General features: G+C 43.3%; 1 long non-coding RNA gene across 8 annotated transcripts in view; it reads right to left on the bottom strand.

Moving 5' to 3' along the window:
- Gm48957 (predicted gene, 48957) overlaps window positions 1-17,197 on the bottom strand; it is a 67,159-nt gene that overhangs the window by 44,373 nt on the left and 5,589 nt on the right. Inside the window, exon 2 of one of the 8 annotated variants that reach the window (NR_168933.1) lies at window positions 2,878-4,062. The exons of 6 other annotated variants lie outside the window; for them this stretch is intronic. This is a non-coding gene — a long non-coding RNA (predicted gene, 48957). Of the gene's footprint in view, window positions 1-2,877; window positions 4,063-13,894; window positions 14,446-17,197 lie in introns of those variants that run through there. One more of the 8 variants, NR_168934.1, reaches the window with a different exon arrangement.

The following is a 17,197-nucleotide window of genomic DNA, read 5'->3' as shown; positions in this document are numbered from 1 at the left end:
TCACAGGTCACTGTGCTGTGTCCTAGGTAGATACACTCACAGGTCACTGTGCTGTGTCCTGGGTAGATACACTGTCACAGGTCACTGTGCTGTGTCCTGGGGAGATACACTGTCACAGGTCACTGTGCTGTGTCCTAGGTAGATACACTCACATGTCACTGTGCTGTGTCCTGGGGAGATAGACTGTCACAGGTCACTGTGCTGTGTCCTGGGTAGATAGACTGTCATAGGTCACTGTGCTGTGTCCTAGGTAGATATACTCACAGGTCACTGTGCTGTGTCCTGGGTAGATACACTGTCACAGGTCACTGTGCTGTGTCCTGGGGAGACTGTCACAGGTCACTGTGCTGTGTCCTGGGTAGATACACTGTCACAGGTCACTGTGCTGTGTCCTGGGGAGACTGTCACAGGTCACTGTGCTGTGTCCTGGGTAGATAGACTGTCAAAGGTCACTGTGCTGTGTCCTGGGTAGATACACTGTCACAGGTCACTGTGCTGTGTCCTGGGTAGATACACTGTCACAGGTCACTGTGCTGTGTCCTGGGGAGACTGTCACAGGTCACTGTGCTGTGTCCTAGGTAGATATACTGTCAAAGGTCACTGTGCTGTGTCCTGGGTAGATACACTGTCACAGGTCACTGTACTGTGTCCTGGGGAGACTGTCACAGGTCACTGTGCTGTGTCCTAGGTAGATATACTGTCAAAGGTCACTGTGCTGTGTCCTGGGTAGATACACTGTCACAGGTCACTGTGCTGTGTCCTGGGTAGATACACTGTCACAGGTCACTGTGCTGTGTCCTGGGGAGACTGTCACAGGTCACTGTGCTGTGTCCTAGGTAGATACACTGTCACAGGTCACTGTTCTGTGTCCTGGGGAGATAGACTGTCACAGGTCACTGTGCTGTGTCCTGGGTAGATGCACTGTCACAGGTCACTGTGCTGTGTCCTGGGTAGATACACTGTCACAGGTCACTGTGTTGTGTCCTGGGTAGATACACTCACAGGTCACTGTGCTGTGTCCTGGGGAGATACACTGTCACAGGTCACTGTGCTCATCCTGGGTAGATACATTCATAGGTTACCATGCTGTGTCCTATCAGTAGATATGGTCAATGTGCCGTGTGCTCTTGATGGCTGTACTCACAGGGACTGTAACAACAAATTGCCTTCCCTTATTAGAGCAATCTCCTGTCTAATTCTTTGATTCATTCAAGAATTTATTAAATTTATCCAATGAGTTCAATTCAGAGTCAAATTGATTAACCGAATTTAGTCATTACATGATGACACCATTAGAAATATGCATGAGACCTGTCCCTATGACCCAGTGTCTTTTTCTTAGATAATTTGGGGCATAGCATCCTGTAGCTCCCAAACTTTGTGAAACTGTGTCCCGAGGCCCCTTGGTTCAGAATAGGGCCAGTGGAACAAAATGAAACCAAAAGACTTACCAACATACATATAAACATGTGTATTATGCTCTTGTGCTACACTAGAGGTTTTTTTTTTTTAATGTGACAAAAGGGAAGTAAGATTTCTATTCAGATGTATTGCTAATTACCCAGCCTGGTTATCAGCTGTCACCTAAAGACACAGTGTATACTTAGGGCAGGGTTTCTCTCTCACAGTGGAACCTCAATGGACTTCACAAATATATTTCTGCAATTAAAATCTATTTGAGAGATTAGAGAGATGGCTCAGAGGTTATGAGTGCTGGTTGCTCTCTCAGAGGCCCCAGGCCTGATTCTCAGCAACCACGTGGAAATTCACAACTGTCTATACCTGTAGCATCGGGAGACCCAGCATCTCCTTTTGGCCTCTGTAGAGCATGCACGTGGTACACACATATGCATTCGGGAAAAACACCCATAGACATAAAAATGGAAAAAAAATCCCCTAACTCTTTCTAATAACTCCCATTCTCCCTTCCTGGAGAGGAGTTGGGGAGAGGGGGAAGAGGGAGGGAGGGAGAGATCTGACATCTAGGTTTTACAAATGAGGGAAAGTATGTGAAACGCATCTTTCTGAGTCTGTCTTCTTTTCCTTAGTAGGATATTCTTCAACTCCGTCCATTTTCTTACAAATGACATAATTTCATTTTTCTTCATGGCTGAAATCACCTCCACTGTGTCTACATACCACACATTTATTTTGTGTGTGTGTGTGGGGGGCACACATGTGTTGTCTTGTGCACTTGGAGGTTCGAGAACAACCTAGGCAAGTCAGGTCTTTCCTTCTGTCATATGGGTCCCTGGGATTGAACTCCGGTCTTCAGTCTGATGGTAAGTGCCTTTACCCACTGAGCCATCTTGTTGGCTCTCTGGATTATCAAAAAACTTATAATAGGCATCCTGAGTGGGGTGAGATGGACTCTCTCTTCCCAGTTCCCCCTCATGCAGTCCTCCCCATTACACACTCCCCTTCTCTTTTGAGAAGGGGAAGCCCCCTTTTGTGTGTCACTACACCTCTCTCCTGCCCTCTGGTTTCCCCACTATCTTCCCCTCCCACATCCAATCCCTGCAGGATGAGGCCTGTCCTCTCCCACTGAGACTTTCCTCTTGTCTTCTGTATATCATTATATTTGTTTTATTTCCCAGGATTTCCCCATGTTAATGATCTGATCATCTATTAAAGCCTATATATTGATTATTGCAATTCTAGCTCCCACCTCTCATTGCCCTCTAACAATTATTTCATGCTTTAATGTTCTTGTTTATGAATGTAACTCTTTTTCCTCTGCTATCTTGGAGGGTCTTGATGTCTACCCAACCCCATGTTTCTAACTCCTCTGGAGGCCATACCTGCTCCAGTTTACTTCAGTTCATTGTCTAGTCACGGTTAGTATTCCTGAACAAAGCATCATGACCAAGAAGCAAATTGAGGAGAAAAGGGTTTATTTAGCTTACACTTCCACATTGCTCTTCATCACCAAAGGAAGTAGGACAGGAACTCACACAGGGTAGGAACTTGGAGGCAGGAGCTGATGCAGAGGCCATGGAGGGGGGCTGCTTACTGGGTTGCTTCCCCTGGCTTGCTCAGCTTGCTTTCTTATAGAACACAAGACTACCAGCCCAGGGATGGCACCACCCACAATGAGCTGGGCCCTCCCCCAGTTGATTACTAATTGAGAAAATGCTTTACAGCTGGATCTCATGGAGGCATTTCCTCAAGGGAGTCTCCTTTCTCTGTGATAACTCCGGCTTGTCAAGTTGACACACAAAAACCAGCTAGTACATTCATATCGCATGCTTTCTTTAGTACCCATGGTCCTTGGCAATTCATTAAGACTAAGGTGCTTAAGAACAACTTGCAAGCTGTAAGTATGTGGGGAAGTGGGCCAAACCAATTTCATCTTAGAAGCAAATTAACCCTTTCATTAGGGAATGAGGTAAGAGCCAAAGAAGCTTCCAATCTCCTGTTGGGGTGTGCGTGGGGTTTTTTGTTTTTTGTTTTTGTTTTTTTTGTTTGTTTTTTTCTTATTGCTGGATGAAAATACTCAACAAAAGCAACGTAAGAAAGAAGATTTCTTTTGACATAAATAATCCGTCTGCACAGCCAAGTGCAGCAAGTTCGAGCCTGCTGGTCACATTGCATCTAGTCAGAGGGACAGGAGTGCTGGCGTTCAGTTCCCTTTTCTTCCTTTCCTGATTGTAGCTCATGTGATATTGTCATCCACGTTTGGAATAGGTGATGTCAATTTTCAGTTAACTTGGTATGAAAATTTCCTTATGAATATGATGTTCATTCGTAAATGTCTTAGGTGATTCTAGATTTTTTTTTCCCTACAAATTGATAGCATTAACCACTACAGGGATATCTTATATTGTAGGACATGTTATAAATGTCCTTCAGGCCTTATAGGCCTTCAGTTTCAGGCCTATAACTCATGCTCTCTCCTTTGGGCTCAGCAGTGACAATTACACCAGTAGTCTTGAGTATGTACCTTTGGGTACACATTTCCAATCAAGATAGGGACTGGGGGAGCTGTAGGTGTTTGTTTCAGCTCAAAGGATCAGGAGTGAATTCCTGTACAGCTTTTAAATCCTGGACTGTGCAAGAGATCTGTGGGGAGAGAGAAAGGGAGGGAGGGAGGGAGGGAGGGAGGGAGGGAGGGAGGGAGGGAGGAAGGGAGGGAGGGAGAGAGAGATTTTCAAAGTCTCTGTGAAAGTGCTATCATGAAACCTCTCATTTTTCATTAAAGGGGGCAAGCAAGGGAGTGTGGCTGGGACTTGTCTGACTAGGTTGTGGTCACAATCTTGTCCCTGGGTTAAAGGGACAAGAGGGAATGCAGGCTAATGCCTGGTTCCACTTGCTAACATGCAGATATTCAAGACTGTATTAAGAACAAGTTGACATGAGTTTGCATTCTTTGAGGTCTTGCAAAGATTTCAAAGGGACTTACAAATACTCTCATTTGACACTGAACAGGCCTTACTTTGTCACTGTGCCCTGGCTTGGGTCAGGAGTGTACAGTTTCCTGTGTCAGGTGCTGAGAACTCAGAAGAGGAAACTCATTCAATGAGCTAAAGAGATTAGAATGCCTTTGATTAAAGAATTTCTTTTTATTTGTTGTATTTAGCTAAGAGATGTGAGCCTCCTGAGTCACAGAGGCCACTAAGACAGCGTAGTGTCACCAGGGGAGAGAGCACTAATTGCTCACTAAATAGTCTTGAACAAAACAGGTCCAACGGCCACTATTTAGTCACCTGCCCCTTTTAATTGTTTTTCTCCACAGAGGAGGCCTTAGCCTCTTGGTTGGATCCTAAGTCCCATTTTTAAATCTTAGAAAAGTCTTAACACCTTGTAAAGAACGTTAGCTGATACTTAAGTATATTTTAACTATGGCAAGTAAGATGAATGAACAAATGAATTGCCACTGAGGGTACTAGTGATTTAATATGTTTCTGATGCTTGAGATACACAATCTATAGAACACTCAGTCCAAAAGGAGAGGGCTTCACCAAACTCTTTGTCTCTGGGCTCAGGGACCTCTGAAGAAGTGGCAGAAAGATTGTAAGAGCCAGAGGCTATGTACGACTTCAAGAAAACACTGTCTTCCGGGCACAACAGGACTGATGCACATATGAACTGGAAGAGACTGGTAGCACATTCAAGCCAGACAGTGTCCCAGCACTGAGAGGAGAAAGTAGATTAGGGATCCCACCCCTAATCAAGAAGCTCTTTGCAATTGATATAGAGTGCCAAAGGGAAAAAGCTGCTTTCTCCAATTGAACGTCAGTGGCTATATCATCCACATGTCAGGGTAGGCCTTATGCCCAGGAGTAGCTAGACTCCCAAAACGGACTCTGTGGTCCTTTTGTGGACTTCTGGACAATTTATGTCTTATTGTGGTTTTTTTTTTTGTCTGTTTGTTTTGGTTTTCATTTTGTGTTTTGTTTGTTTGTTGCTCTTTTTTGGTTTTTGCTTCTTGGTGTGTATGTGTTTGTGAAAAAAAAAGAGATAGAAAGAGAGATGGAGAAGGAAAGGGAGGGGAGGAAGAGGAGGAAGGGAGGGAAGTAAGTTAGGAGAGAGGAAGGGAGAGAGATAGAGATAGAGAGAGAGAGAGAGAGAGAGAGAGAGAGAGAGAGAGAGAGAACAATCACAGTTGGATGGATAGAGATTCAGAAGGGGTTTGGAGAGGAGAAACATGGTCAAAGACATCATACGAAAACAATTAAAAAAAAAAAAAAAGAACATACATTTCCCATATATAGGGCTAACTACTTTAAATAAATGAATATAAACCATACACAGGGCTAACTATTTTACAGAAGTCGGCTCAGGTATCCTCAAACAACTCACATTTATTTCTCATCCACATATATCCACTGTGGGGCTGTATACTGGGTATCTGAGGGTGGAGCCCATCGGTGTTGCCAGTGGGGTGGTAGTTCTTGAGGTAAGAGGTAGAAGGAAAAGGGGGAGGTGAGCCATTGGTTTGTTCTTGAACTTGTACACAGGGTGGTATGTGTGACATTGCTCCAAGACTCAATGGTCAGAATAAGACACATGGACACTCCTGAAACTCAATAGTGCAGGCAGGTCTTAGTCTATCAGAAAAGGAAGGTCTCAAAGGCTATTGCTAAGGCTTGGCTATCTGCCTAAGATACCAATGAGAGGTGGTGGCACCTTCAAGAGGTTGTACCTATGGAGAGTCATTGAATTTGGGCCCTTCAAGGGGGGACCGTGGGACCCCAGTGTCTTCCTTTGTTCCTTTTGCTTCTGAGTTATGAAGAGCAAATGGCCCTCTGTCCCACAACCCAACACAAGCCAGGCAGCTGATCCTGGACTGACACCTTCATGACCGTAGGAGTGCAGCCCTTCCTTCCTGTTACTTGTTAAAATGATGAGGAGATGATAAAGTCACACAGGGAGCAAATGCTTTGACTAGTTCCCTCAGATACCTGTTAGTATTATGACTCCTGATTATCAGCAGAAAAAAGTAAATGAGTTTAAGAATGCCACTCAGTTTTTAAATTTTATAGGGAAAAATATTTGAATACTTAAAACCCTGTATAAATAAAATTTGAGGAAGAGCCGGGTCTGCTGACACACGCTTATAACCCCAGTGCATAGGGTGCTGTGGGGGATGAACACCTGGGCTACATAGCCAACTCTGTCTAAAAAAAAAAAAAAAAAAAAAGTGGTAAAAATAAATGATGTAAGCAAAGTCAGAGGAAGTAGACGTGCAGTAGAGTGGGTGAGACCTCAGATGGTGTTAGAGTCAAACTCCACAGTCCCCTTCTCAGAGAGAAAAACCAATTTTATCTCAGGATAAGTATTCCATTGGGCAAAAACAATAAAACAGTCATATTATTATTTTCTATATGGAATCCTATTTGGTTTTTGTCTGGGGATTGAACCCAGAGCCTTTCACATGCTATGTGTGTGTTCTATCCCCAAACACCCCGGCCCAAATCTTTTTATACAAATGAAACTCAGGTTAAAAAAAAAAATCTAGATTTCTCATATCCAAAGAGGCCTCAGTTCTGTTCACACTGGAGAGTCTCCTGTGTCTTAGATTTATCATTCAACAGTGAAATGTACCAAACAAATGGGATTCAGCCAAGGAGGAAAGGGCATTATTATTTTAAGCAGAGAAATTTCTTTGTTTTTTGTTTTTTCCTCGAAAATGTCTTTTTTTCCATATAGTAAACTTTTATTTTGTTTTCCTTTTTCTCAACCTCCTACCTCCTCCTCACTCCCCACCAGCCCAAATCCATACCTTTTCCTTCTCTATCTTATTAGACTATGAACAGACATCTAAATTAATAATAATAATAAAATGAGATAAAATAAAAACAAACAAGCCAGAACAGGACAAAACAAAACAAAAAACATTACAACAACAACAAAACAGGATTGAGAGAGAGAGAGAGAAGAAACACATATTGACACTGAGACACACACATTTGAACGCACAGAAACACAAAATCAATACAAACACAAAATCAGAGAGCACAATATATAACCAGAAGATCTGTAAGGTTAAAACAAAGAGACAAACAAGACAATAACAACAGCAAGACATTAATACCAGAACAGACAAAGCATGTGAGACAAAACCCCTTTGTTGAGTTTGTTTTATGTTGGCCATCTCCTGCTGGTCATGGGCCTGGCCTTACGTGTGACTTGTATACCCAGTGATGCTCCATTGGAGAAAGTAATTTCCCTTTGTCAGTGATCATCAGTTGGTGATAGCGTGTGAGTTAGGGGTGGGGGTTTGTGTCTACTCTTCCCAGTGCTGGGAGTCCACTGGCTAGGACCAGTGCTGTCTGTGTGTGCTGCCACAATCTCTGCGAGCCTCTGGCTCTTCCAATCTTTCTGTCTTCTCTTCCACAGCGTCCCCGAGCTCCCAGGTGAGGAACTTGATGGGGCCATCCCATTTAGGACTGAGTGTTCCAAGGTCTCTCCCTCTCTGCACGTTGTCCAGCTATGAGACTCCATGTTTGTTCCCATCGACTGCAGGAGGATGGGACTTCTGGGATTCAACATTTTTTAATCCGTCTATAGAACCACCTTGGATTCCCTACCGATTTTAAAAGCACATTTCCTTCCTTGTGGTTGCACCTGAGGTCTTGTTGGTCACTAGACATGTCTTAACGATGACGCTTGCCTTCCAGTTTGTTGGCGTGTTTATAAGAACAATCTTAACTGTCTGTATTCATTGTAGGGCAGAAATCAACTAAGTATGTGTCTCTGGAGTTTCTTGACTGAATCTGCCACCTTGTGGCTGTTTGGAAAATCAGTCCAGTAAATGAGTTCTCCCATTTACGTGAAAATAGGAAACATGTCTGAAATAAAGGAGCCAAAGGGGCGGTCACAAACCGATAAAGTCTCCACACTATGGAAGCCAATGGCACATACTACACATGTTGAAATGTGATGGGGCAAAAAGGCTTCTTACTCCCATTGCCTCTGTTCAGGTTATGCTTGTGATACCCCAAAACTAAGGCAAGGAAGGAAAGAAGCCACCAGGATTTTAAAAAATGAGGCCAGAAGCAGGTGTGGTGGTACAAACTTTTAATTCACCGTTTGGGAGGGAGAGGCAGGTGGACCTCTATGAGTAAGACCCTATCTCTTTCAATTCAGCCTTTTTAGCTCAAACTCCTCTCCAAGCTGACTGATTCGATTTAATTTCTCTCAGTTTCTTACTGAATCGCTCTGCTTGGCCTCATACTAACTTTGGTAATCTGTTCTAATCTCGGGCTCCTTCATATTCTCTGGCTCATTCAGTCTCCACCTGTGTCTGGCTTGTTTCCTCTCTGCAACCTGTGTCTGTACAACTGTCCTGGTAAAACTGCCTTCTCTTTCATCTCTCTGTGTGCTACATTTTCCTAAGTAGTCTCCCTTTTCTCTCTCTTCTTGTGAGAGTTGGGCATACCCTATTCTGTCAAATCTTTCTCTGATTCATCACTTTGTCTTCCACTCAATTAGACACCACTTTCAAACAAGGCTGTTTCTTTCTACAAACTAACTTTACCTTCCCTATTTGGGAATAACAGTGTAAACTTAAGGGTCTGTTTGCATTCTATCCAAGGAATTAAAGGTGTATCCTGAGGGTATGTAGATATTTTGACAAATTCTTAGACTATTCCAGAGACAAGTTCATCCCCTTGGGCTAGGGTCTCTTCCTTCTCCTAGAATGCAATTCCTGGGAAAATTCCTTATTTTTTTTTTTGAGGGCCATTGTTCCAGTAGTCTGATAGCACACTGAGATACACAAGTGTCTCTTTTGAATGTCTTCATTTCTACAGGTACAGAATGATACCACCCTCAATGGGTAGACATCCCACCTCAGTAGTTCTCCATCAAGATAATACCCTGTCCTATGGGTGGGTGGGTGGGTGGGGGAGCACCCTCATAGAGGCAGGGGGAGAAGGGATGGGATAGTGGGTTTCTGAAGGGGAGACCTGGAAAGGGGAAACATTTGAAATGCAAATAAAGAAAATATCCAATCCCCCCATCTAAAAAGATAATACCTTGAAGACATTCTCAGAAGCCCATCTCTGACAGTCAACAGCAACCATCACAGGAGAGCATGACAAACACAAGTAGGAAGGTTACTGGACCAACCGCCGACTATAGCTTGTTAGTAGCACTTGGGAAGATCTCAAGGCTTAAAGTCCTGAGAGTCCCCTTTTGCAAAATGATGGAACTAAGCTACAATGGAGATGGCAGTCACAGCAGTTTTGAGCCAAAGATGGGCAGTGCTGTCAGGGCTAGAGTACAGCAAGGAACATTTACCCATGGGAAGGATGTGATTAATTAGCTGTTCATGATCATCAATTTCTACCCTGGGGTGGGAACGGGGAGCACTGGGCTGGGCATTCCTGGACAATATGGACCTTTTCAGTTCTAAATACTGAACGGTGATTTTTTTTTTTTTAAAGTTTTCAAAACATAGTGGCTTGAATTCAGTTTTAGGATCGAACTTGACTCAAGCCTTTGAATGTTCCCCAACACCGCATGAAAGAGTAAGCACTCAACCTAGACTCTAATTTACACACTGCCATTGGGAATTCAGTGAAGGCAGCTAGAGATAGAGCCGAGTGTGGTTTTTCTGAGCAGGATGCGTCTGGTGTCCTATATCACAAGGGAAGCACTGTGTTGCCTGCTATTTAAGAGTCTCCACCCTAAGTATGATGTCCGTTATGCTTCATCCCTCATTTCCCCGAGGCTGTGTAGCTTTTGCTTCTTCTCATCGGAGGGAGTGAGGCTTTCGTTGCTTTCTTTTCTCCCACTTTGCATGGACACAAGCAGAGAATTGAGAGTAGACCAGCACATAGACCATGCAGTGTTTCAGTTAGTGAGATAATGTGTCATGAGACTAAAATAAAATAAATCCCAGGAGGGATTGAAAGTCCCCCTTATGGAAATTAGAATTGAGTTCTGATTGTCATCACCTCGGGCAAACATAATGTTTAGAGTAGATGGAAAAAAAAATGACTGAATGGATTTGAGTCTATAAAAGGATCTGTGGTGCTTGCCATGTAAGTAGGGAATGGTTTTATGTTATAGAAATACATGCAACTCTATATATGTGTTTAAAGGTTTACAGAGTATTTTTCTCACTTATTTGTTGCCTCTAAATAATAAGACAGGCTGGAGAGATGGCTCAGTGGTTAAGAGCACTGACTGCTCTTCCTGAGGTCTTGAGTTCAATTCCCAGCAACCCCATGGTGGCTCACAGCCATCTGTAATGTGGATCTGATGCTCTCTTCTGGTGTGTCTGAAGGCAGTGACAGTGTACTCACATAGGTGAAATAAATAAATAAACCAATCAATCTTTTTTTTTTAAATCGAGGCAATGCACATTAAATATATTTCAGCTTTCTAAAAAGGAAGTCTCAAACTCACTCTTTCAGCTTTACACATGATTTAACCAGGAGAAAATGAGCACTATCAACGTAGGAGGGCAAGGGAGCAGCCCTGTGCCCTTTTTCTTGATGAATAAATTCTTCTTGGTGGTTCACAGCCACACCCTTTTGTTTATTATCTTGTCTACGGTGGCTGGCTTCCCTGCTATTGCACCAGAGTTAGGTGGCAAAGGCAGCAATGTCCTTGCTTTCAGCCCCTGCTATTTCACTCTTCATGGGTTGTTCTGCTGACTTCTGCTGCAGCTCATACGGGTTCTATTTGACCGTGTATCTGTGATGGCAGTCATTTATGCTTAGTCTCGGTTTTTACATACCTTAAAAACATGCCAGCTATTTTGAGATACTCTTTAAACTTAAATTTAAATAAAGAGCATTCATCTCATGTAGGAGGCAGTACCTGCAAAACTTTTATAGCAGTTTCTCAATGTTTCCTTGACCCAACCTCTTTTTCACATTGGAGAAAATGTGTGTCCGTGTCCATGCATGCATGATCTGACTCTCCATTCTGGACCAGAGCTCCAGCATCCCTAATCCTAAGTGGTCTCCACAGGGACAATAGACTCATTGTCTCTGGCCCTGGATTGCCTCTCAAAGTCCCCAGGAGCCATGCATGACACATGTGACTTCATCCAGCTAGTAGATGTTCCTTAAAAATTCTTCTGGCCTAGGTTGCCCCTTTCATCTCCTGGATTTTGAACACTGAAGGTGTCTGGTAAGTTACATGAAAGCATTTGTGTTCAATGCCTAAAATAAGATGCTGGGAGCTGATTGGTATACTCTCACAGTGGATTTTCACTGAGAAGTGAGAGAACTCTCTATCAGAGGGATAAATGTCGACCAGTCTTAAATGAAGAAGACACACGTGGAGAGGAAAGAACAGAGAAGGAAGAAGGCAGAAGCTCTTAAAATATAAGTATTTTTAAAAATTTTATTCACTTATTGTTTTAGCTAATACATGATTTGTCAAAATTTCATCTTCATTTCCCTCTAAAATCCTGGCACTTAATAAGATTCTAAGGAATTGTTTACCTAGTATACTCAAGGCCTTAGATGAAATTTCCAGAAGTGCAGAGGAGGCCAAGGAAGGAGGAAGAAGAAGATGTGGAGGAGAAAGAGAAGAGGGAAGAAGAGAGAATTTAGGGGGAGCTGGGAACTGCGAGGCTGTCATTCCTAATTATCCTGAGACTAGGGTCCTCTGGTTGCCAAGCTCCTCCTGAGACGCAACACAAGAGGTAGCTCTTGGAGATGAGTGTTTTCAAGAGCTTTGCTCTCTGGATCAGAACTATGACAGTGGATCCTTGCGTGGAATTTCCTGTTCGGGAGGCATGATTTTCACCTTTGCAGAAGATGGTTTAGTGGAGTCAGACTAGGGCAGCTTCTGAGGTTTAGTGTTGGCTACACACGGCCTCACTTACAAGACCATTTTCCAATTTAAAAAAAAAAGTTTTTCTTTGTGAAATTAATTTTCTTTTACATATCCCTTACATTAAAGGTTGTATTAACTGGGCCCACTCAGAGCTGGTTGCTAGGATGATCTCTCCTTCTTGTTGAAGGAACCCTAGCCACTCCGAACACAGCAAACGTGGCTCTGGCAGGCCTTGCCCTTCTCCCCCACTTCTGCCTTGTTTAAAAACCTCTAGGTTACATTCTTAAAGCTAGCCACCAAGGTCTATTCCCTTATGTGGCCACTTTCTCCCCCTGAGGCTGACTACCAAGGTCCAGCTATCAAAGTACTGAAGCCCAGAAATCAAAATTCCCCTTTTAGCCACCTTAATTCATATGCCCGATTAAAATATCTCATCCTAACATGAGGTTTCCCTTTTTACCTTTATAAACTGTCATCTGCCTATGGGCCACTGTGTCTCCTCTCTATCCAGAGGTAGTCCTTTGTCCCCCTCTGGGACTAACACCCCTCCCTCCTCTCCCTTCTTCCCCTCTGCTTTCCCTCGTCCTCTGTCTTTTGTCTTTGTCTTTTATTCCATGTCTTTTGTCTCTCTGGAGACATAACTCATTTGTGCTGAGAACTTGGTCTTGAAGTATTTTGTGCTGGATTCTGGTCCCTTCACCTGTCACACTGTGGCCTGTTATTTAATTAAATAATGAAAGTTAAATAGTCTATAACATTTTCTTTATCAGCTGCCAGGAAGCTGAGAGATACATCCTCCAGCAAGCACACTGATATGAACTGCTAGTTTTCGGTGATGGCTATTGGTGGCTTGAGGTCTGCTTGGCCTGGGACTTAAGTTTTGCTAAATCCTCTCCTTAATGCTCTACTAGTGATGCTATTAAATTAGCTTCTTTTAAACACACTTATTGAGTCTATTTTATGAACTGGTTAAGTGTTTTCCACATTTTTTTTTAAAGTAACATTTAGAATAATCTCACGTAGTAGGAAACAGCCTTCTCCAGATTAAAAGCTGAAGTCTAAGGAAGATGACGGTGTTGTGGAACAGTTTCCTCTGAGATCCAAACATTGCATCCTGCAGGGAAGCTCTGTATGGAGAAAGGTGAACAACTCAAACTAGCTTCAGGAAGTTACAGAAACTGACCAGACCCACCAGGCCCCCTGTCTGAGTAAGCACTCAAAATCGAGATTCCCTCTCTGGCTAACTAAAGTAAACTGCAAAGAAGACTCAGAAAAGTCAAGCTTGCTAAGACTCTTGAGACCAGACCTACTGCTTGGGAGAAACAAAAACCAACCGAGCTTCCTGGAAGTGGTTTAGACCAGAGTATCTTGGAAAGGATACTCTGCAACCTCTTTGAGCTTCTTACAGGCTGCACAGTGGGCTCTAGATTCCCAGCTCTGTAAACTATCACCCATGCTGGGTGGGCTTTGGTGATGCAACTGTCTTTGATTTCGTTTCTACTCCTGTAAGTCAGCTCTCACCTGTACTCTTGTAAGCAACCCCAATAAAAATCATTGGATCACCACCTTGGACTTTGATGGTCTTTCATGGGACCTGTCTTAGTCAGGGTTTCTATTCCTGCACAAACCATCATGACCAAGAAGCAAATTGAGGAGGAAAAGGTTTATTCAGCTTACACTTCCATACTGCTGTTCATCACCAAAGGAAATCAGGACAGAAACTCACACAGGGCAGGAACTTGGAGGCAGGAGCTGATGCAGAGGCCATGGAGGGGGGCTGCTTACTGGATTGCTTCCCCTGGCTTGCTCAGTTTGTTTTCTTATAGAACCCAGAACTCCCAGTCCAGGGATGGTACCACCCTTCCCCTTTGATCACTAATTAAGAAAATGTTTTACAGCTGGATCTCTTGGGGTCATTTCCTCAAGGGAGGCTCCTTTCTCTGTGACAACTCCAGCTTGTGTCAAGTTAACATACAAAACCGGCCAGTACAGGACCCCTATCTAGGGTGCATACACATGCCTCCCTAGGAAAGTTGTATCACACAACAGAAGGAGCTTGCACAAAGCTACAGATTTAGAAAGCAGAGGCTAAGCTAGGGTTTCTCTAACAGCTAGGCCTGTCTGCTCAAACCTCAGGATGCTCCATTTCTTTGGCTATATCTTCATGGAGAACAGCGAGGATTCAGTTCCATTTTTAAACTGAAAAAAAAATTGATTAAAAGGATGGACAATTAGAAAAATTTGATTCTTAGACCTGCTAAGACCCCTTCCAGGGGACAGAAAGACTGTTAATTACGCTGGGAAAACAAACAAACAAACAAACAAACAAACAAACAAATAGTAAATCAGCTTTAGAAACATAAGGTCTGACCTATTAGTCATGAAATATATCATCAGCTGTGAAGTCTAAGAGAGACAATAATGACAAGCCTGGTAAGACATGCCTGTAAGAAATAGAATCTGCACAGGATGCCCAAGACCAAGTTCTCAGCACAAAGGAGATTTATTTGCCCCAGAGGGAGAGAGGTCAGGGAAAAGAGACAAAGACAGGAGATAAAGGGTGAGGGAGTGGGGGAAGTGATATTTGTTCCACAGGGACAAAGGACTAGATAAAGAGGAGACAGATGTGGGCCATAGGCACGTGGCAGTTTATACAGGTAAACTGAGAAAGCTTGTGTTAGGATGAACTGTTTAATTTTAATTGGGTATGTTAATTAAGTGAGCCAAAAAGGGCTTTTGATTTCTGGAATTCAATGTTTTGACATCTGAACACTGGTAGTCAGTCTCATCGAGAGCAAGTGGCCAAATAAGGGAATAGACCCTGGTGCCTAGCTTTAGGAATGCAATCTAAAGGGTTTTTCACAAGACAGGGGGAGTGGGGGAGAAAGGCAAGGCCTACCCAAGCCACATGCTTTAGTGAGTTAGTGTTCCTTCAATATCCACCGGTGCAGTACTGGTATGACTGGCGTGGCAGTAACCAACCTCTCTTTGCTTGGATCTAAGGCACAGGCCACAAAAAAACCCTCATTTCTATCACTTTTATTGGTGCCAAGCACCTGTGGCTAGTGAGAATATAGGACCTAGAGAAGAACCTATTAGTCTTCTAAAGTGACGTAGTACTAATCCAACTACTTGACTTATTGTTATATCTGTAGATTTGTGAGTCCCTCATTTCTTGTCAGAGAAGCTTCCACTTTCTGTAACTAACTGAGACCCACAACTGCCAAGTGCAGAGGAGAAGAACATGCAGAATGCTCGGTCTGAAATAGGACTGTGTCGTTCCCATTCCTCCCGAAGCTCGGGGAACACTGAAGAAGAGGGGGCAGGAAGATTTTAAGAGACGGAGGCAGTGGATAACTACAACGAAGCAGTGTTTTACAGACATGGCAGTACGGTTCCATGTCTGAACTTACAGTGGCTGTAGCTGTGTGTACAAGACCTGTGCAAGCCAGACAAGACAAAAATCCTAATATGGAGAGACTCGGTGGGCATGATGTCCGACCCCAACCATGACAGTGATATGTAATGTGCAACGGAGAGTTGGTTTTCTTTCTGTGACCTCGGATAGGTCACCCATGCTCCAGTCAGCACAAATTGCACTTGATGAGTTTAAAAGACCAAGAGAGGACACAAAGTTGATTGGGTAGGAAGGGGGAGGATCTGGGAGGAGTTGGGGAAGAGGGGTGAACAAGATCAAAATACATTGTGTGAAATTCTTAAGGATTTAGTAAAAAAAAAAAATTAATGGAACCTAAAACCACTCTGTACCTATGAAGAATTACTGAGTGTATAGGTAGAAGGTTGCTGGATAAACCGGTTTTCTTAAATTCTTTTGTTGCTACTGAATTTGTTTAATCTTATTGGAGGGCAAAAGCCAAGAAAACCAACACAGATGTGGTTGAAACACTCCATACCTATAACTGTGTACAGAGTATTTCAAAGGGTGAACATCCTTTTGAAGTTTAAAGCTGTCATGGTTGTGTTGTTAGGAGCAAGAAAGAGGAAAGTAATGAATGGCTTGCCAATATATAGTGTTGAACCATTCTGATTAGGCAGGGATTCTATGTAGTGGGCCATTCAGATAAACCTAGGTAGAAACAGAGGTATTACACAGGAGGCAGAACATTGTGCCGGTGTTTGGGGTTCGGCAACGTAGAAAAGTTTATATACAGATAAATGGGAAAGGTTAGCTACAGGCTAAACATGCCTTCTTCCTGTGATTGCGTCATGGATGCGTCACCTCAAAACCAGGAAATCCAGAGCAGAAAGGTCTTTTGCTCTAGGAGTCCAGGCACCACGCCAGATCTTTCTGCTCTGAGGTCAGGATGAGGTACACTCCTTATCCAAGTGGAGACAGTAGATACCAATGAACCAGAAAGACACGGGACACCTCTGTTAAAAAGCGTTAAAATTATGTCATAACGTGTCAGCACAGTCAGAGGAGGTGAGGAGAAGAAAGGCTCTGAGCAGGTGTCTGAGTAGCTCTCCAAATTATATATATATTCTGGCCGCTAAAGCAATAAATGGTCATTGCAAAAATTCTTCATTGAAGATAGAATTTTATAATATGGCATTAAAAAGTGTCTTTGTTAGGGCTATCATTGCTGTGATGAAGCACAAAGACCAAAAACAAGTTGGGGAGGAAAGGGTTTATTTTGCTTATGATTTCATGGCACTGTTCATCCCAGAAGGAAGTCAGGGCAGGAACTCAAACGGAGCAGAAACCTGGAAGCAGGAGCTGAAGTACAAACTATGGAGGAGTGCTGCTTACTTTACTGGCTTGCTCCTGTCTGCTTTCCGTATAGAACCACCAGCCTTGGGTGGCACCACCCACAGTGGGTTGGACTGTCCCATGTCAGTCACTGGTTGAGAAAATTCCCTACAGGCTTGCCTACAAACCCATCTTATGGAGGCATTTTCTCAATTGCAGTTCTCTCCTCTTAGGTGACTC

This window comes from Mus musculus, chromosome 15, assembly GCF_000001635.26.
Source record: "Mus musculus strain C57BL/6J chromosome 15, GRCm38.p6 C57BL/6J".
Lineage (NCBI taxonomy): Eukaryota > Metazoa > Chordata > Mammalia > Rodentia > Muridae > Mus > Mus musculus.
This window is presented reverse-complemented; position numbering and strand designations above follow the sequence as displayed.